Here is a 22856-nt window from a genome sequence, read left to right as displayed (position 1 = left end):
CCACGAAATGAGCATCTTTGACCAACAACTGGCCCCACAGATCACCACAAGTTCTTCCTGGACATTTTGTCCTCACTCACGCGCACCATCTTGGACCAATAACTGGCCCCACAAACCACCACAAGTTCTTTCGGCGCATTTTTTCCTCACTCATGCGCACGCTGAAAACCTTTCCAGGAGGTCACTCATCCTAAGACTACTCCTAGTCAAGCACACACCTGAATATGGAGTTTCATTTGCATATAGGCTCCCTAAAAGAAAGGTGTACCTTGGCAGTATAAGTAGTATATGTATTCCTTTTAAAGAAAAGAAGGGGGTACATGACAGGCTAAAGTCGTATCACCTTATCAAAAATAAACCTAAGTTCACTAGCTAGGTAGCAAGGGAAGTCAGGATCGAATCCACAGGGAAACAATGTTCTTTCTACTATTAATTAAATAATCTAGAGTATTGGGAACAGGAATTGGTTGGTGGTTTGTATTCTAAGACTACGAACGATAATTAAACCAGTAAGAATCAATATATTAAGGAATCTAGGGCATAGGTTCACCAACAAATAACAATCCAGGACAATGAACAATCACGATAATCAACAAAGCAATTAATTAGACTAGCATGCTCTCTCGAATCGATACTAGTCATAGACTTAGAATTAACGGGCTCTCGCTACGTATTAACTCTAATTCCACCTATTGACACAAGCCTAAACATCAAATTGCATCTCTCGAATCTTAATTTGATATTGCATAACTACCACAATTAAACCTGCCCAAATCTAATTGTATAGTGAAATGAACCAATCAATAGGAATCAATTACAATGCCAACAATCATGATTATTCAATATCCCTTCATATTATTCATGGATTCCCAAACCCTAGAAATTAGACTACTCAAGCATATTAACAATAAACAAAGAAATTATCATGATTAAAAACATAATTAGAGCTAAACAAAGAATTGAAATAGTGAACAATACCTTAATTGAAGAACAATGGAAATAGAAATCTTGAATTTTTATTGAAATTGAAAACTAAGTGTTTGCATACATTTAGAGAGAAATTAACTAAGGAAAATAAAACTAAGGGTTTCAATACTAGAAATAAGATGTCCAACTAAAATAACTAAGCCTAGTATTTATAGTTTGCCCATAAACATAAGGAAAAATCAGAAGAAAATCGCGAGAAACAAGGCCATGGGTTGTCGTCGCCCGGTCGGGCAGCCTTCCGCCCAACGGGCGACCAGCTCGAAATCCGCCCGACGGACGCAGGTCTGCCCGCCGGGCGGAGGGAGACATTCTGGAAATCATCGGCACGCGCCCGGTCGGGCAGCTCCCGCCCGTCGGGCAGACGTTCGCTCGTCGGGCAGTCATTCGCCCGCCGGGCGCGCGTACAAACTGCACGATCCTCTATCTTTAAAACGCCATATCTCCTTCGTTATTTGTCAGAATTAGGCGAGTGACCACTCGTTGGAAATCTACTGAAGTCTAGAAACCAACTCAATTGGAATCACTTCATTTGGAGTTGTAGAACGTAAGTTATGATCAAAAGAGTAGACGAGTGTCGGTTTTCTAGTTCTTTCATTATCCGCTTTGCTCGAAAACTCTTCCAACTCAGTGTGTGTGCTCTCGAAAGCACATAATCTCTTGCATTGATTCAAATGAGTAAGAAATGCACAAAAAAATATGCTAATTCCTACAATGATGAACCTGAAACTACAAACACACTACAAGGAGCACATTAGTACTAACAATCGCTCCGAAGAGCTCATTTGAGATCAAAAAGTACTAAGGGACGGGGGTAAAAACATTATAAAATATGAACATATCAAACTCCCTCAAGCTAGATCTTTGCTTGTCCCTAAGAAAAGAAATTATCGATAAATACAAGACCAACTTCACCCCCAACATATTTCAAAAATGAAAAACATAATTCAAGGCAAAATCCGACAAGCATGCATCAATGTCAACCAATCAAAACCATCTAACCGCTAATCCACCTTAACAATCGTCACGCAAAGGGAACCACAAATGCACAATGGAATTCAAGACTAGTGCTCACATACTCGTCACTCATTTATGTGGCGGATAAAAGATGTACCCGTTCGCTCTCCTCCCAACATATAAGTGAACAATGCCCTCCCAAACTCACAACACTCGCTTGTCTAGAAAAACATACACTCAACCTAGTAGTCGACTCGAAATGTGTCATGTCATAACTTGCATGGATAAACAACTATTTTCACATAAGTACGACTCTATGCACAAAGGTCGGAAGGTCTTCAAAGCTTGTAATGTCAGGCTTAGGTAAAGGTGCGGTAAATTTGGGGAAAATGTGAGCTTAAAGCCTTGGCTTTGGGAAGCATAAATCCTAAATACAACCATGATCAACCAATATAATGACCATAACTCTCGCACTCAACACATGACAAAACAACAAATAACCAACACCATACTTAATTTCTTGCCTTTTTCATAATTATTACCAATCACTTATAAGGATATGAATTTGCAAAACTCGATTGAAACAATGCTTTGAACTTTTTCTGAGAGTAATAGATTTTTCTCTTTCTTTTCTTTTTCAATCTCTCTTTTTTCTTTCTTTTTAGAAACCTTCACATTTGTTTTGTTCTTTCATCTCTTTCATTTTCAACTCATTTTTCAACAACAAACATGATAAGACGAACTCCTTTTAACAATCACTTTGTGCTCAAAATATGGCACACTACAACTCTCTCACCTCACTACTATTAGCTCCCCCAAGCTAGGCTTGGGACTAGTAACCAATGGGGTTTTCACAGGCTTGTAATGTGGCTAGTCACCGAATAAAGGGCACAAGCAACAACATGGGTAGAAAAGGAGGGAACAAATGTATCTAATTTCATCTGAAGGCTACCTAAATAGAAAAATGCCTTCGTCCTCCACAATGTGCATGTATATGAGTCATAAAACACTACTAATAGCATCAAATCAATACTCAAAATCAATGACACACCAGGAAGCTATCACACATTCCTAACCAAATCAACTAGCCGAGCACCAAGTCCACAAATAGTTAGTCAGAGTTGACTCATGTTAAGGCATCAAAGCAATCGTATATCAAATCATGGCTAACATTGCTCATCATCAAATACCAAGAATCAAAACAACTTTCGATCAAGGGGCACAGGGAAGCATGGTTTTGTATTCATCGGAACGTATTTTTGTATTTTTTTTTCAAAGCAATAAACTACTCTAGAAAGCAATAAACACACCAAATTAAACACACACAAAAATAAACACACCAAAATAAGTAAATGCAAAAATAATAAGAAAACATACCTAAAATGTACAAGTGAGTGAAACACCCCCCCCCCCAAGCTAAATCAGACAATGTCCTCATTGGCTAAAAAAGGAGATGATTGAAAGGAGAAGTGAAATAATGGGAATGAATCCTGTGTTTAAATCAGCCTTTTCTCCTCTCGCCCGCCGGGCCAACGCCCGCCCGACGGGCCAGCAGCTCGTGGGCCGCCCGACGGGCACAGGTCCGCCCGTCGGGCGAAGGGCGACGCTTGGTTAAAATTTCCGCACGCGCCCGGTCGGGCGTATGGCGATACGCTTGCAGCTCCGTAATAAACCGCCCGTCGGGCGAAGTGAGATTTTTCTTTTTCTTTCGACACACGCCCTGTCGGGCGGCTTTTGCCCGTCGAGCCATTTGCGAACTTGCTCCTTACGATGTTTTCTAACTTCTCGCGCTTAGGAGCTAACACCTGTACATCATCAAACACCCAAAACAGTAAAAATACCCTCTCCTCACCACTCTAAAGCAAAGAATAAACTACACAACACACGAAATAAAACTAAACTATCGAAAGCAATAAAGTACACTACGGAAAGCAATAAATGGATAGTGAAGTACTCATCCCCCGATTAGATTGATGCAATGTCCCCATTACACAATCTCAGTTTATGCACAGACAATGAAAAGAAGGGGATGAGAGCCACGACAACTCATCGAATGGGGGCACCAAAGATGGTGCCATCTGGTGTCAATTCAAATGCCTTGGATGAGCTATGTGGTGCGGGAAGTGACAGATCACGACCCCGATCATGAATACGGTGCCCACCATTTACAGAACTTTCGGCCTTTTGGGTCGCAGCATTATCAAATCGTGCTTCCTTTCGAACCCATGCCAAAGAGTTGATATTCCGGTCACCTCCACCTGCAAAACAATTTGAAACACGTGCTTTCTCCGAAGGAATGTTAGAGTTAGTATGAGTCAATTCATTATTAAAATAATCATTAGAGACATTGACTCCACAACATGACTCCTCTACCATAGGACTCTTAGCAACATGGGTTAAATTGAAAGTAACCTTGTCATCCCCCACATTTAAGGTCAGCTTGCCATTCTTGACATCTATGATTGCCCCCGCAGTGTGTAGGAAAGGTCGACCTAAAATAATAGGAATGTGCCTGTCCTCTTCCATGTCCAAAACAACAAAGTCAACAGGAATAAAAAATTTACCTACTCTAACAGGCACATCTTCTAGCACACCTAGGGGGTACTTCACAGATCTATCGGCCATTTGCAGAGTTATATTGGTAACCTTTAAATCACCCATGTTCAATTTAGTGCAGATAGACAGGGGCATGACACTAACACTGGCACCTAAATCACATAAGGCTTTGTCAATAAAAAGATTGCCAATGTTACACGGGATAGAGAAACTCCCTGGGTCCTTCAACTTGGGTGGAGACTTATTCTGTAGTAAGGCACTACATTCTTCAGTAAATGCAACAGTCTCCACCTCACTAAGTGCTCTCTTCCTAGTAAAGATGTCTTTCATGTATTTAGCATATGCAGGTACTTGAGTAATTAATTCAGTGAAAGGGACTGTTACCTGCAGTTCTTTACCACTTCTAAGAACTTACCAAACTGCTTGTCTAGCTTGTTCTTAAGCTGACGGTGAGGGAAGGGAAGTTTGATAGGTGGAACTTGTATCTCAACTTTCTTCTCAACCCTTGTGCTAGCCTCCTTCTCCTTGACCACCTTCTCACTTTCCTCTGGCACAACACCATTGACAGATACTTCAACCTCTTCTTCAATAGTCATAGGCGGCCCATCATACTCATATCCACTCCGCAAAGTGACAGCATTTACAGACTCTCTGTGCATGGGCTGTGAAGGGAGTTGACCTTGGGGTCTCTCAGGAAGAGTAGTAGCCATTTGTGCCAACTGTTTATCCATGATCTTGTTATGAGCAGTGAGGGCATCGATTTTGGCATCCTTTTCGCTCAGAGACCTCTGCAATTCCAACATCATATTCCTCATCTCTACAAGCATGGGGTCAGGATGTGTGGGTTGAGGTTGTGGAGGAAACCTAGGTGGTCCACTAGACTGCGGGCTGTAGTTACTCCGCGGTTGGTATGACTGATGTGGTGGTGGTTGGTAATGTTGTTGTGGTGGTGGAGGGTGTTGAATCTGATGAGGGTTCTAAACATTAGTACTCCTATATGATAGTAGGGGTTTATTTTTATACCCCTCATTGTAAGAGTTGGAGTACGGATTGTTCTGCTTGTAGGACTGGAATGCATTGCATTGTTCGATAGAGCTCCTGCATTCTTGTGCATAATGACCTTGCATCCCACAACTATTACAGACATTGGCAGATTGGGCACTCATTGCAGCGACACTAGCATGTTGGGTGGATTGGGAAGATGCGATCTGTATATTATCCAGCTTGTGATGTAGGGCAGTTAGCTGAGCAGTAAGTTGTTCAATAGAGTTCATCTCGTGCTTAACACCCCGGTCGGCAAAACCTCTAGGATTCCCATATTGGGAACTATGGATAGCCATCTCCTCAATCACCTCTAAAGCTCTAGGCACCTCTAGTTGCATAAATCTCCCACTAGCAGCAGAATCTAGAATGGTTCTAGACTCATTACCCAGACCGTTGTAAAATTGTTGGATCAAGAACCAGCCATCCATACCATGGTGTGGGCACACTCTCTGCAGATCCTTAAACCTTTCCCACTCTTCAAACAAACTCTCGTCTGCTCGTTGGGTAATGGAAATTATCTCTCCCCTCAGACGAGCCGTCTTCTCAGGTGGGAAGTATTTCACATAGAAAGCAAGAGCCAAAGAATCCCAATCGGTGATTTTCATAGCTGCGCGGTTGAGACTATTAATCCATAGCTTTGCCTTCCCACTCAATGAAAATGGAAAGAGTATCTCCATAGTCTGCTCTGGTGTTAAATTCTTCTGCTTAATGGTGGCACAATACTGAATGAAAGACTGAATATGGAGATTAGGATCTTCACCCTTTTCCCCACCGAACTGGTGTCTCTCAATCATGTTTATCAGCTGGGGTTCAATCTTGAAGTTCTCGACCGCAATAGAAGGCATGATCGCCTTGGGAAGCACAGACAGACTTGGCTTAGAATGGTCTGTAAGCCTTGGCACATGTGGGGGTGGTGGTGGTGGTGCTTGGTCACCCATCTCTGAATCTATATGGAAAAGATTGCTAATCAGATAGTCGGATTCAGAGTCAGAATAGTCTCTCAACTGTTCAACGAATCTACGCCGTCTACAAAAGGTCCGTTCAGGTTCAGGATCGAACGAAGTCAGATCGCTGGTATGGACAGTCCTGGGCAAAAACAAGCAAAAACTAGAAAACAGTCGTGAGATCCGATCTCAAGGAACGGGAGTCCCTTGAGAAGTAAGGTAACAAACAATAATCTAGAAATAACGATTAATAACAGAAAATAAAACCGTTTCCCCGGCAACGGCGCCAAAATTTGACAGGCTAAAGTCGTATCACCTTATCAAAAATAAACCTAAGTTCACTAGCTAGGTAGCAAGGGAAGTCAGGATTGAATCCACAGGGAAACAATGTTCTTTCTACTATTAATTAAATAATCTAGACTATTGGGAACAAGAATTGGTTGGTGGTTTGTATTCTAAGACTACGAACGATAATTAAACGAGTAAGAATCAATATATTAAGGAATCTAGGGCATAGGTTCACCAACAAATAACAATCCAGGACAATGAACAATCACGATAATCAACAAAGCAATTAATTAGACTAGCATGCTCTCTCGAATCGATACTAGTCATAGACTTAGAATTAACGGGCTCTCGCTACGTATTAACTCTAATTCCACCTATTGACACAAGCCTAAACATCAAATTGCATCTCTCGAATCTTAATTTGTTATTGCATAACTACCACAATTAAACCTGCGCAAATCTAATTGTATAGTGAAATGAACCAATCAATAGGAATCAATTACAATGCCAACAATCATGATTATTCAATATCCCTTCATATTATTCATGGATTCCCAAACCCTAGAATTTAGATTACTCAAGCATATTAACAATAAACAAAGCAATTATCATGATTGAAAATATAATTAGAGCTAAACAAAGAATTGAAATAGTGAACAATACCTTAATTGAAGAACAATGGAAATAGAAATCTTGAATTTTTATTGAAATTGAAAACTAAGTGTTTGCATAAATTTAGAGAGAAATTAACTAAGGAAAATAAAACTAATGGTTTCAATACTAGAAATAAGATGTCCAACTAAAATAACTAAGCCTAGTATTTATAGTTTGCCCATAAACATAAGGAAAAACCGGAAGAAAACCGCGAGAAACAAGGCCCTGGGTTGTCGTTGCCCGGTCGGGCAGCCTTCCGCCCGACGGGCGACCAGCTTGAAATCCGCCCGACGGGCGCAGGTCTGCCCGCAGGGCGGAGGGAGACATTCTGGAAATCATCGGCACGCGCCCGGTCGGGCAGTTCCCGCCCGTCGGGCAGACGTTCGCCCGTCGGGCGCGCGTACAAACTGCGCGATCCTCTATCTTTAAAATACCATTTATCCTTCGTTATTCTTCAGAATTAGGCGAGTGACCACTCGTTGAATAGCTATTGAAGTCAAGAATCCAACCCAATTAGAATAACTTCATTTGGAGTTGTAGAACGTAAGTTATGATCAAAAGAGTAGACGCGTGTCGGTTTTCTAGTTCTTTCATTATCCGCTTTGCTCGAAAACTCTTCCAACTCAGTGTGTGCGCTCTCGAAAGCACATAATCTCTTGCATTGATTCAAATGAGTAAGAAATGCACAAAAATATGCTAATTCCTACAATGATGAACCTGAAACTACAAACACACTACAAGGAGCACATTAGTACTAAAAATCGCTCCGAAGAGCTCATTTGAGATCAAAAAGTACTAAGGGACGGGGGAAAAGCACTATAAAATATGAACATATTAGTACACTACACCTACGTCCTTACTCAAGGCCCATGGATGATCGATGATATCGCATACCCGACCTCTTTGTGGAGTACTTTGAAGTCAATTCCCTCCACAAGTTGGGAACTAAAATAGGCAAGGTCCTCCGAATTGGTGCCTTGGAGATGCCCAACGCATATCAACCTCCCAAATTCATGTTTTTTGATGGAAAAGGAAATCCCAAACAACATGTTGCACATTTCATTGAAACGTGTAACAATGTTCGCACCGAAGGGGACTTGCTGGTGAAGCAGTTTATTCGATCGCTAAAAGAAGTCGCCTTTGATTGACATACAGACGAATTAGCTCCTGGATCAATAGTTAGTTGGGATCAAATGGATAAAATGTTCATGAATTGCTTCTTCAAAACTCGTCGTATTGTCAGTATGGCGGAGTTGACACAAACAAGTCAGATGGAGGATGAACCGGTTGTGGAATACATTGATCGTTGGCGGACACTAAGTCTTCAAAGCAAGGATCGTTCGCGTGAAACTTTTGCAGTTGACATGTGCATCCAAGGCATGCGCTGGGACTTAGTTTATATCTTGCAAGGAATCAAGCCCAAAATTTCCTGGATTTGGCAACTCAAGCTCATGAAATGGATCAGAATTCGTTAGCCAATCATGAAGAAAAGTCCGATTAGTCGGGCATTTGTTGAGACTTTGACGATTTGCGGCCACAAGTCTGCAAGAAGTTACAACAATGATCATGGGGGTAAAGGTGAAAAAGATCGTCCTCAAAGCTCCTAAGCACAAGCCTAAACTGCATAACAAAAAACAAACACTTTGAACTACGTTTGGCTTGATCCAATAAACAAAAGTGAAAAAATAATCACTTTATTTGGTACGTAGGCATCTTGGATAATCAACAAATTCAAGGGAATCCACATCAAAAAAATGGAAAATAATTTTGTAGTATAATTTGAAATTTGAAATTGTATTCCATAAAAAAAAGTTTAAAGGAGTATATATGTTTTTTAAACACCGAATGTTTTAAAAATGAAGTACGACATTGGGAGCATTAGTAAAAAAACCAATTTTGTTACTTTGTCTTCAAAAATTATTTTTGTCAAATGGGTGACCATGAAAATTTGTCGTCATTTACTCAAAGTTTGGATAAAGCACAAATGCACCAAACACCTCGAACTAGATATCTGGAAAAAGCTTCCAAGAACCAAGGGTTTACGAAAAGCTACATTGAGATCTGGAGAAAGCTTCCAAGCACCCGAAATTTGCAAAAGAGATAAATTAAAGGATAGAGAAAGCTTCCAAGCACCATCACAATAAAATTTCGAAAGGACCAAAACTTCACAAGATTTTCTTGAAGACCTGAAAAAAGTCGTTAAGCACTATGGAGGCCAAAATGTTGAACGTGAAGATTGGAGAAAGTTGTATGCACCAACCTTCAACCGAAATTCTTCAACATCAGGGGTCAACTCAATATTTCAAAAATCAAGATTTGGAGTAAGCTTCCAATTAAGCACCGAATCGATCATCGTTCTCTAGCATCAACATGGCTAAGAAGGTCACATCCAACGTGAAAATATGAAGTTTGAAGGTTGCTCAGCTCCAAATTTCATGTAGGAACTCCATTTTGTTTCTTTATGAGACAAATGTGCACAAAAGCGTCTAGATTCTGGAAGGACTGGACCTCATTGCAACATCGATGGTGTGAAACAAGAAGGGCATGTCTAGGTGTTTTTCCAGCGAATGCATTGACCTTAAAAAAGAACGAAAGTGTCAGTCATCAACTTCATCGGCATCTTCCATCAAGGACAATTCTCTTCTCCAAGAGTGTCATGCTACTAGAGTAACCATGGTGACTTTGTCCCTATAAATTGACAAAAAAAACGGGGAAAGAAAATTACAAGCCGAACGACATGGGGACTTTTATTGCAAGTACTACCAGTGGCCATTCATTATTAATCTAATTGCAACTAATTTGAGTAATTAAGGAAAAAGAAATCAAACAATCGATGATGAATTCCATACTCTGTGAAATAATACGACTCAATGGGGCATAGTCACAACTCACCCGTATGATAAGAGAAAAAAAGAAGGTGCATGTTTCAAACCATTTGGGCTACTATTACCAATCATCATGATCATTTTATTTTATTTATTTGAAAAAAAACTTTTGCAAAAGTCACTTGTATTGGTTGAGAAAGAAATAAGGGTATGCTTGACTTTTATGGCCACCATCATCAATATACCATCATCATATTCATTCCTTTTTTTTAAGAAAAAAGGGAAAAATGATAAAAGAAAAGGAAGTATAGCATTCACGTGGAGAAGGCAAGAAGAAACAACAAAAACATAAGCTCAAACGTACGAACAAGAAGAAGATCGCCATAAAAGTTGCAGACAACATAATTCTAAGGTTCAAAATTGCTGGAAAAATAAGCAGGAGAAGTATACATGTAGGGTAGTTATGTCCTTTACTCGGGCTCAAGGACAGCATGCAAGCAGCGATGCTCATTCTTAGACTCACATACATGCAAGTAGCTAGCGGACAACTCCTTCTCGATAGCGCTGGATGACTCTGTTATCCGCGAGCAGGATCGTTTTTTCATAAGTACACCAAGGACAAGGGAAGCAGGTAAAGGAAAACTCTGTCTCGGACTCAAGCTAGGAAAACTCTGTCTCGGACTCAGGGACAACTCCGTCTCCGGTCTTCGAATGATCAAGCAGCTCGGACTCAAGGACAATTAATAGCGCGCTGAAAACTCCTCCAACGATCTTCGTATGTTCAAACAACAAGGACAATGAGGGCAATAAGAGCGGTAACGGACTATAACTTCAAGGTCGGATCCTTCTCCGGTCAGACACTAAGGCGGTATAGTGGTTGGATGATGCTACTTCCTCATCGGTCATAAACCTGCAAATGAAACAACAACAATGAAAATGGCGACAAGGACGACAACCCCTTCATGCGTCAAGGTCTAGAAATGACACAATGACACCTCCTTCATGGCATCAAGTAGGCGATCTGGTCTCCTTCAACTACGACACGGGTCAGGTTCGGTCACCTCCTTCATGACAACAAGGTATGAAAATGGCAGCTTGTGGTTTCGACTTCATCCAATTAATATACTTCGTACACAGTTTGATTTCCCTCCTTGGCACCATGGCTTCGAATGTATAGAGGCTTCCTCCCCGGAAGCTTCACTATTACACCATCTCCTTCATGGCGGGTCCTTCGATTATGGCATTGATTCGGGTCACCTCCTCCGCATCACGACATCAATCATGATCAGCAAATATGGAAGTCTCCTGGACAAGCCTTCTTCAACCATTAAGAAAATTACTTCACCTTGGGTTATATATATAGCCAAGAGTTGGTTAAGAATATCCACACTAAAAAGATAGTGATGGTTTGCAAAACTTATCTTTAAATAGATAGTGTAATATCTCGAATTTTCGGGTATTTTCTAATAAATTATTTTATAACTTAAAATGATTTTACAAGTTAAAATATAGGTCTTAATGATTTTAATTATAAAAAAATAGATTTTCAACCTTATTTAATCATTATTTTCTGAAATTAAGTCTCCTAGTTAAACCCTAATTTATCCTAAACTATTTATACCCATAAACCCAAAAAAATTTGGCCGTGTAAGTTCAATTTCATAGGAAACCCTCTCCTCTCACATCCCCCTTTGGTTGCCGTCATCATCTTCATCCTCCATCTCGGGTAAGTCAACTTTTGTCATTCCCTCCAATTTAGTTCTGGAACATGATTCTTATAATTACATTAAAGGATGATATTAGTTTTGATTATCTTCCCTTCCCATGTTTCATCCTATAGCATATTGGTTATGTGCATATGATTTATATGAACGTAGTAGCCATCAATAATGACCGTGAACCATCACTAACCCTGCCTGAAACCTCAGAGCCGCATCACCACTAATCACCATCGTTTCCGGCGACCTTGAGATAAAAACCATGTCCTTATCCTTCCGCAGGTTTTTACGCTATTTATCTTCGTACTTGTTACTCTGTAATTACGAGTAACAACTGAACAATCTGTTTTCAAAAAAAGAAAAGAAAAGGGAGAGTTATAGTTTGATGGTGATGTGAAACATTAGGATAAGTTTTCTGATATTTTTGTCACTTTGACGGTTGTTGCTATTTTGTTTCACAAAAATTCATCCTATTTAATACCAAGTGCTTTGTAGGTAATTGTTTTGTTGCTTTGCATTTATTTTCTATGGAGAATAAATGTAGCAGTGACACTCCCAAGGTTTGGAGGATAGTTTTATGGAACAAAAAACAAGGTTTTTTTATTATATAAAAGGTCCAAATTTTAGGGGTGTTACAAATTTTGGGGGTGAAAGGAATACTAGCTTGGGGGTGTGCACATTTAGGAAGGAAGGGGAGATAAGAAGAGGTGTTTGATTTCCAAAGGTTTGGACGATGATTTTATGGAACAAAAAACAGGATTTTTTTGATTATATAAAAGGTCCAAATTTTGAGGGTGTTACAGATAGAGTATTACGGAGTACGTTGGTATTGAGTCCATTAACAGAGTCCTTATTTATCTCAAACAATGTATTAAATTAAAAAGAGAGAGAAAGAGATAAGTTCAGCTTCATGGGTTATACAAACTCTTAATTCTAAGTGGTTAAGTTCATCTCCAACAAGGATAATCAAAAGAAAAAAAGAATAGAAAAAAAAAAGAAAATAAAGAGTCCACCCCAACCTACAAATTCGTGAAGTTCAATAAAAAAAAGAAAAAAAAGAAGAAAAGAGGAAACCAGGCCTAACTTGCAAAGTAAGGAGTAGCACACTATATTGATATGTGGCTTATTCCGGAAATATCCCGGTTTTGTTTGCTAAAAGAGTGGCATGAGCTTCAACTGCGTAAAAAAAATTCAAGACTTTATCACGAGTAAACACTCAAAATTATATACGTGATACCCTCTTGAGGGGGCAATTTGTAGACATAAAAAATTCGTTAATTTGCCACGTTAGATATTATTAGAGTCAAAAGTCAAAGTATTGACTCAACAATTATTTGACGGTCAATAAAATTAATTAATCTGGGTGCAAAATTAATTTGGCCCATTTTAATTATTTTAATGAAACCCGAATGTTTTTAATGGTTGAACTTAATAAAATGGGTTAAATTGTTATAAGCGGATCATGATTGTTATGTCCAACTAAAAAGCCCAAACACATATAAAACCCTAAATGTTTCACCAACTCCTTTAAATAGGAGTTCTCTGCCTCATTTGGAGGAGGAGAAACAGACGGTAAAACCTAAAACTCTCAAATTTTCTCCCTGCCAATCAATTCACGTACAACTCTCTCCCTAAAAGAAGAACATCAAGCGTCCAAAGTGACATGTAGTTCCATTCTAGAAGATAACCTTGAAGAAGATCAAGCTCGGTGATCCTATTCGAGAAGATCAAATTGGTTCGTGAACGACATCAAATCATCCCGGTGGAAGAAGAACAACAAACATTCAAAAGACGTGTCGTTCTATTCTACATCAATATCTTTGAACGAGATCAAGCTCGAAGGCCCTCATTCAAGAATCAAATAAAAAAGTCCGTGAACCAAATCAAATTAGTTCGTGAGCCAAGGCCAAGTCAAATTCAAGTGGAGATCAAATCAGAGGAGAAAATATTAGAGATTGTACCCAAAATACATAAATCAATAAAAATATATTATGTTCACGTTATTTTGAGTTTATTATTTTTGCAGACTTGAAATTTGTGTTTATAGCCACATACTACATGTAACACCCCATCCCTTAATTTTGGTGGAGCCGATTGCCACGAAATGAGCATCTTTGACCAACAACTGGCCCCACAGATCACCACAAGTTCTTCCTGGGAATTTTGTCCTCACTCATGCGCACCATCTTGGACCAATAACTGGCCCCACAGACCACCACAAGTTCTTTCGGCGCATTTTTTCCTCATTCATGCGCACGCTGAAAAACTTTCCAGGAGGTCACCCATCCTAAGACTACTCCTAGTCAAGCACACACCTAAATATGGAGTTTCATTTGCATATAGGCTCCCTAAAAGAAAGGTGTACCTTGGTAGTATAAGTATTATATGTATTCCTTTTAAAGAAAAGAAGGGGGATTACACTACACCTACGTCCTTACTCAAGGTTCATGGATGATCGATGATATCGCATACTAGATCTCTTTGTGGAGTACTTTGAAGTCAATTCCCTCCACAAGTTGGGAACTAAGATAGGCAAGGTCCTCCGAATTGACAAAAACACAACTCAAGCTCAATGAGGCGAATTCACAAGGCTAAGCGTTGAGGTTGACTTATCAAAACCTTTACTCTCGCAATTTTGGCTCAAAGCACGTATATGGCACATTCAGTACAAAGAAAGTAGGATATAGTGTTTTAAATGTGGTAAGACGGAGCATTTAGAAGATCAATGGGTAGTGAGGCAAAGGACTTACTAATCAAAACTAAGCATCCAATAAGGGATTTAGTTTACCTGAAGGAGGGGATTCAATGGTCAATGACCAAAGTTAACAAATTTTCACCATCGGTGCTAATGTGCAACCAATAAGTCGAGTTCGAAACCAATGTACATCGAAGACTTTGGCTCCAGGATGTTGGTGAAAAAATCGTTAAGGAAGCGTACTTCAAGACCGGAAAAACCCAAATCAAGGTGTGATCACAACTACTAGTGGCGCAATGGTAGCGGCTAGTGCAAGTCAACTCAAATCAATCTGTCCTAATTATTCAGCAGGAAAACAGGGGATCATGGTCACGATTCAGTTTTGAAAGTTTCGAATACTAAGGCGAATATTTCCCAAAGAAGGATAATTGATAATTCGAAGGAATCAAATCAGTTAGAGGGAGAAATTGAAGGAGAAATTAACGGGAGTAATATATTAAATACAACGGAACTTGGGAATAATTCAAACTCTTTTCAAAAGGCACCTAAATATAATTTACGAGGCAAATCCCTTACTCCTAGAACTTCCAAATTAACAAGGATTTTTACTAGAAACAAGCAAGAAAAGAATCCACTTCAATCTCTTACTCATCGAGAAGCTATAGCATCATTGAACTCTAATGCCACCAGAAGAGTTGACTTAATCCAACATCGCAGGCCTATCGTTGGTAAATAAAACTTTGTATTCACATCACAAATATCCTCTCTAATCTACCATACACCATTGTAGGGGAATACAGTTAAACATACATAACATGTGCGGAACATCCCCAAAGCCAGGAAACATGTATAAATCACAGTTTAAGCATACTTACATTTGAAGCGTGTTTTCCCGAGTATTGTATCAACGAACACGAGAAAAGAACTCCACTTGTCGTTCCTTTATTTGGTTCACCGACACGTTCAGATCTGTCTTGATTATTGTAGCTTAGACAACGCACAAGATTTTTTCTTTTCAGGATGAACAATTTTTGAGCAGAGAGAAAAACTGAAGAACGTAATTTAGGAATTAGGTTTAGGTCACTTGGAAAACTGATTGTGTGTTGTGTGGAAAAATATAACCTAAATGTTATATTAGTGTAACCGGCCAAAGACCAAAGGGCCATGATCGACCACACTCCACACGTGAAGACAAGCCCCGCGCACAGCCAACACACTAAAGGCCGAAGCCCATAGCGCGCAGCCGAGCAGCATGGGCCATGGGCCTTGCATGCTCGCTGCTGTGCTGTTGCGCGTATGTGCGCGCTGCCACACCCTTGCGGGCTGGCTTGCTTGCTGCGTTGCGAGCTCGCTGGCTCGTTGGGCCTTGTGCGCATGCGCGCTTGGCTCGACGGGCCGGCAACTCCGATACGGCTCGTATTCGTGACTAACGCCTTACGGCTATTATTTATCGTATTGTATACAACGAATCACCGTCGTATGATACGATTATTCGTTTCCCCCAGCTTACGAATATTTGCGATATGTTATACGATTCCGACGCAAGGTCGTATCGTATAATACGTTTTCCAAATTAATTCCCGAAAAGTTATTAAATGAATTTTCGATTCATTTAATTCGGTGATCTGTTACATGTCATTGGTGTGACCTTATAGGTTCAGTCAAGAGTAAGTTGTGAGCCTAATATAGATTAGAACTCACTGATCGGAAGCATTTCTCCAGCTAGCTGTTCCGATCACTTGATCTTACTGAATTAAATATTTGCAATTAATCTGAACCTTGGTATTAGACTTAATGCACCTTGGGTGAAGGACATTTCCTTCAGTCTCCCACTTGTCATTCATACAAGTGTGCATTCACATTCCTTTGTCGCTTAGTGTTACTTGCTGAATATAAGGTAAGATCCAAGCCATCCTTATTAGGTCTAGAAGTGTTTCTCGGATTACAGAGCTCAACTGTTAAACTTTTACACAAGGTTAAGCCTTAACCATTCTGAGCACAGCCATGCATTTTAAATGTATCTAACTCTCCGAGAGGTCTTGTTACACAACAACACCATATCCTATCAAAGATAGTAGGACAATCCATTCTTGCAATCTATGAACACTCACTTTGATTCATAGTACGCCCAATAACTGCTTTTATAGCCTCCTTTTACGGTGCGACGTTTAGCTAGTATCAAAGCGAACTAGTCAGTGGCGGTGCCAGGAAATCTGCGTTAAGGGTTCGAAAAACTTAAAAACATGTCATGTTTTGGTGCAAAACTTACATTAGCAAATTTTACTGATTTTTTGTGTGCAAATAACAGATTTTATACGTAACGTAGTACATAAGATAAATAATTTTAAAAAAAAAATCAAAGAAAATGAATAAAACAAAAGCCATTTTTTCTAGAGCATTAGATACTTTTCAAAGTTTGAAAGAAGTATAGTAATAGGAATGTATAAAAATATGTATTTGTAAAAGTTTAAAACTATTGCTAAAGGGGTGAGAAACAAAGTAAACAAGAAAGGAAGAAAAATAAATAAAATAAATCAAAAAGTCCATCTCGCTGGAATCGAACCTGCGTCCATTCCCTGTGAGTTTGCTGCTCTAACTAGTGATTCAGAATTAATTATTTGCCTAATATTAGCGCTAAAATACACATAAACTATTTCCTAGTTTCAGAAACTAGTAAATGTTTTTTTTTTCCAGTATGGGTTCAGTTGAACCCACTGAACCCATACTGGAGCCGCCACTGGAACTAGTTCTCAAACGAGCAGACATAATCACTCATGTTCTGAGGAATGGTTCTAATCACCATTAATGAGAACTACTTATGACATGACTTTAATCTCTTAAAGTGTTCTCAAGGTCAATCCGATACAAGATCCAATAAGTATCTATGCAAAAGATTCTGACATCCAGTCAATCTAGTTCAAGAAACCGAACTACAAATCTACTTGCAATCTAATCTTCATTAGTCATTGGTCGTCCACCTTTCAATGACCTGGAATAAGGATCCTTTGTGACTTCAATATTCAAGTTCACTTATGGGTGTTTCTTTGTCGAAGAATCCATCTTGACATCCCATTTGAATGTTTTGAATCACATGGACTTATCATTTAATACTAAACAAAAATTAAATGAATATGAAATAATAAATTTCATTAATATGAAATAATAAATTTCATTAATATGAAATGGTTAAACCAATTGTTTTAAACACATATCTAACATATGTTCTAAAAAAAACTTAGAAAATCAAAGCCATCCTCCAATATACTTGATTCCCATGGTTGCTACATGTGCGTTGTGCTTCGCTTGTGGCAACGGTTTAGTCAATGTATCCGCGACGTTGTCGTCAGTTCCAACCTTGAAAATCTCAATTTCTTTCCTTTCAACGATTTCTCAAAGTATATGAAATCGCCGCAGTACGTGCTTGGACTTCTGGTGGCTCCTAGGCTCCTTTGCCTCGGCAATGGCTCCGCTATTATCGCAATACAAAGCCACTGGTCTTTTAATGGAGGGAAAAACCCTAAGTTCTTCGATGAACTTCCGAATCTAAACAGCTTCCTTTGCTGCTTCTGAGTTAGCAATGCACTCGGCTTCAGTTGTAGAATCCGCAACAGTGCTTTGCTTAGCACTTTTCCAGTTTACTGCTCTGCTATTAAGGCAGAACACAAATCCAGAGTGTGATCTGAAATCATCTCTGTCGGTTTGAAAGCTTGCATCCGTATAGCCCTTAATAATCAACTCATCTGTACCACCATAAACCATAAACTGATCCTTAGTCATTTTCAGGTACTTTAGGATATTCTTGGCAGCAGTCCAATGTGCCTCACCTGGTTTTGACTGGTACCTGCTCGTTGCACTGAGTGCGAACGAAGCATCCGGCCTTGTACAAATCATAGCATACATGATGGATCCAATAGCCGAAGCGTATGGAATTCCACTCATCTTTCTACGCTCATCAGATGTCTTGGGACACTGAGTCTTGCTTAGATATGTGCCACGCGACAAGGGTAGATGGCCTCTCTTGGCTTCCATCATATTGAACCTAGCTAGCACTTTATCAATGTAAGTGCGCTGGCTTAGTCCAATCATCCTCTTAGATCTATCCCTATAGATCTTGATGCCCAATATGTACTGTGCCTTTCCTAATTCCTTCATTGAGAATTACTTTCCAAGCCAAGTCTTTACAGACTCCAACATAGGAATGTCGTTTCCAATAAGTACTATGTCATCTACATACAAGACTAGGAATGTAATTTTACTCCCACTAACCTTCTTGTATACACAAGATTCGTCCTGATTCTTGATGAAGCCAAACTTATTGAATGCTTCATCAAATCGTTTATTCCAACTCCTTGATGCCTGCTTTAATCCAAAAATGGATTTCTTAAGCTTGCATTGAAGGAAATAATGCCCTTGGTCTAAGTATGCATTCTATGTTAAGTCTAATAAGTGCGGTTCAGTATTAATTAACAAGTTAATAATTCAGTGAGATCAAGTGAGCTGAATGCCTAGCTAGAGGCCGCTTCAGTTCAAGTGGAATTAATGATATTAATCCACAGCTTACTCTTGACTGAACCCGTAGGGTCACACAAATAGTATGAAACGGATCAAGTATTTAATGGCATTAAATACTCTATCTATGGATATTCGGAATCGACGGATCTTGGTTTCAGTGGAAGCTGAGATCGTCACAAGCAAGAAATGAATACTCCGGAAACGATGATATTGCCGGAAACGGAAATATGGATCGTATCGGAAATATAAATATTATCCAAATCGTAGATGTTGCCGGAAACGGAAACATGGTACGTATCGGAAAATATTATCGGAAATGGAAATATTGCCGGAATCGGAAATATTCCCGGAAACGGAAATATTGTCAGAATCGGAAATATTATCCGAATCGGAAAATAATTCTGGAAACGGAAATATTAAATATTTGTTCGAAACGGAAATTAATTCCGGAATCGGAAATATTAAATATTGTTCGTATCGGAAATGAATTCCGGAACCCGGAATTTAATCGGAAGCGTATCGTACGAATAAGCATTGGATGAGGCCTGCCGGACGAGGGCCCAGCACGAAGCCAGGCCATCGCCCAGCAAGCCAAGCGCGCCACACGAACAGCCAAGGCCACGCCAGGCCCAGCGCAAGGCCAGGCCCAGCAGGCCATGGCAGCGCGCGCAACGCGCGCAGCAATGGGCTGCGAGCTGTGCTGCTGCTCGCGTGGGCTTGCGGCTCGCGTGGGCCGAGCGGCCGTGTGGGCTGTGCGCGGGCATGGTCTGCACGCTTGTGGGTCATGCTCGTGTAGAGTTTGTGTTCACATACGAAACCTAAATTGTGTAGGATTTGTTTGATGATTAAATTCCTAATCCTAAAAGGATAAAATTAATTAATTAGAGTCCTACTAGGATTCTAGTTTAACTAATTAGTATCCTAATAAGATTCCAGTTCCTTTTCCATACCTCTATAAATTAGGGCCTATGGTCATTATTTGCACGAACGATTGAAGTATTCAAAGGGTAAGTTTTTGAAATAAAATTAACCATACACTTGCAAACACTAGCCGAAATTCCTAGTAACCTTAAGGGCGATTCTAGTTGGTCTAACTTGAGGCGGATCCGGACGTACTGTGGACTATCTACGGAGGGACGACATTTGGAGTCCTAAAGACTTGTTCTTGTTCGGTTCGGGCGCAACTAGGGAAGGCACGCTACAACATGTATGCATCAATTCTATGCTAAATGATTATGTGATATAATATGCTTTCCTGGCTTTATGGTTTTTCCGCATGATTTATGAATTGTCATATGTATCATAACCTAACAGTGGTATCACGAGCCTCTTATTATTTTCATAATCTAAATTGCATGAACATGGTTAAATATTACAAATTTGCAAGAATTAAAAGGGGTGATTAATTTTCGTAATTGTTAATTAATTGCAAATTGCGTTTATTTAATTATACGTACGCAGTTTTTCGGCAGTTTCTTCGTTACTCATCCAAATCGAGTGATTTTTGTGTCAATTGCGCATGTAAAAGGCATTCTAAAAGTTTGACAAAAACAATATTTTTCGGCCGAACCCAAAATTCTCAAATTCGAAGCCTAACTATGACTTTTCGGAGGTTTTAGTTTTTCGAATGCAAAATTTCGTAAATTTAAGATGTTAAATTAAATATTTGCGATTCTTGTTGATAAATCTTGAATTTTTGATTGACCTACTGTATATGTTTAACAAGTTTGAATGCCTAGCCTTGTTAATTATGCAATCTAATTTGTAATTATGATTAATTTGTTGAAAATTGGAATAATTTAGAATTAATTTGATTTTCATAATTAGTTATAATTTAATTAGATACCTATGATTAAAAACCACCATAAAAATTGTAAATTTATGTTAAATTTTAAATTTTATGACCTAGACTTGAATCCATGTTAATCGGAAATCAATTAAATAATAAATTTTCGATTTTTCGCCCTAAAATTATGAAATTAATATTATTTATTAATTTGTCATTAATTATGAATATAAATTTTTAATTTTTTATGCGATTCGCTCATATAACTTGCACGCACAAAGCAATGGACGCTACGTGTTACCCTTAAGAGGTGTTGTATAGTGCGGGCATGCGACGACGAGCAAGGGAGCTCGTCGCCCATGCGGTACGAATGCAGCGAGCAAGGGCATGGTGCACGAGCACAAGGCAGCAGCCCTGCCTTGTGTCGTGGGCTGTGAGCAATGGGCGCATGGGAAAGGGAGAGAGCAAGGCACGAGCAGTCGCGTGAGGGCAGCAAGCGTGCTGCGCCACAGCACGCACTACCTCGCGCAAGCATGCGGAGCCTCGCGCGCAGCGAGCGCTAGTGTGCGTGCGACGAGCGCTGCGCCTAGCGATGGCGTGCAGCGTGCTTGTTGCGACGTGCGACGAGCGCTGCGCCCAGCGATGGCGTGCTGCGTGCTTGTTGCGACGTACGACGAGCGCTGCGCCCAGCGATGGCGAGCAGCTTGCTTGTTGCGACGTGCGACGAGCGCTGCGCCCAACGATGGGCTGCGGCAGCATGCTTGTTGCGTCGAGCGCTGGCGCGCGCAGCGAGCACTGGCTCGCGTGTTCGATTGATGCCTTGCGATGGGGAGCAGCAGCGATGCGACGCAGCGCATGGGCTGCGCGCACATGGCCAGCGATGGCTGTGTGCGTGTGGCCCATGGGCGTGCGTTGCGTGGGGTTGTTGCGTTGCGATTAGATCGTTTTGAAATTTTAATTTGAGATTTTCAGTTTACGTAATTTTAATTAATTTTAAAATTAATAATTTAAATTATTTTCTTGGATTTTAATTTTGAATATTGTAATTATAATAAATTTTATTTATTCTAATTACTTTACTAAAATTAAAATCATGAATTAATTTAAATACGACTGAAATTAAATTAAATTTATGGATTCAATTATAAATTTATATGAGCTTTAAATTTTAATTAAATTTGTATGTTTCCGGTTAGACTAGAAATACATTTTTATGTTTAAAATTAGTAAAGCATATGAATTTATTGGTTTAAGTGGGAGCCCTTTTTAGTCATATACTCTTGATTAGGTCTACAAATCCTTAAGGTTAAAACAACTTGATTAGAATTAATAAGGACTGAATAATTTGTAGATTATTGGTGCCCTTGATTAATGGCTGCAAATGTTTATGTGATGCATAATGTGTTTTACTAACCAGCTATGTGGGCCATTCATGATAATGAATGGGTGAATGGTATATATTGTATATGTACTGTTTTGCAGATTATGAAGTGACTAGTATGGCCCAAATAGGATAGAAAATATGGTCTGCGTACCATTAATTTGAATGTAATTGGTCTAAATTACCAAAGTTGTTTTTCAATTCAAATATGGTCTGCGTACCATCAAATAGTTGTAATTAGTTTTAATTATAGCTTATTCTATTTGAAGAAAATGGTGCCTCCCACGGAGATTTTCAAGACGGACTTTGAAGTTAAAGCTTCAAGATGAAGTCGGGCCATACTAGATCACATTTATCTTATGCATGTTTTAAGTTATTTATTTCTTTTTAAATATGTCTTAAAATGCATGAGATCAAAGCTTGATTATGTTGCATGATTAAGGATTTTAGTTCACTTAAAATCTAACCAACATAGTAAGAGCCTTAAGTTCCAAACTTAAAAATTGAGTTAA

The sequence above is a fragment of the Spinacia oleracea genome, chromosome 3 (assembly GCF_020520425.1).
Source record: "Spinacia oleracea cultivar Varoflay chromosome 3, BTI_SOV_V1, whole genome shotgun sequence".
NCBI lineage: Eukaryota > Viridiplantae > Streptophyta > Magnoliopsida > Caryophyllales > Amaranthaceae > Spinacia > Spinacia oleracea.
This window is presented reverse-complemented; position numbering follows the sequence as displayed.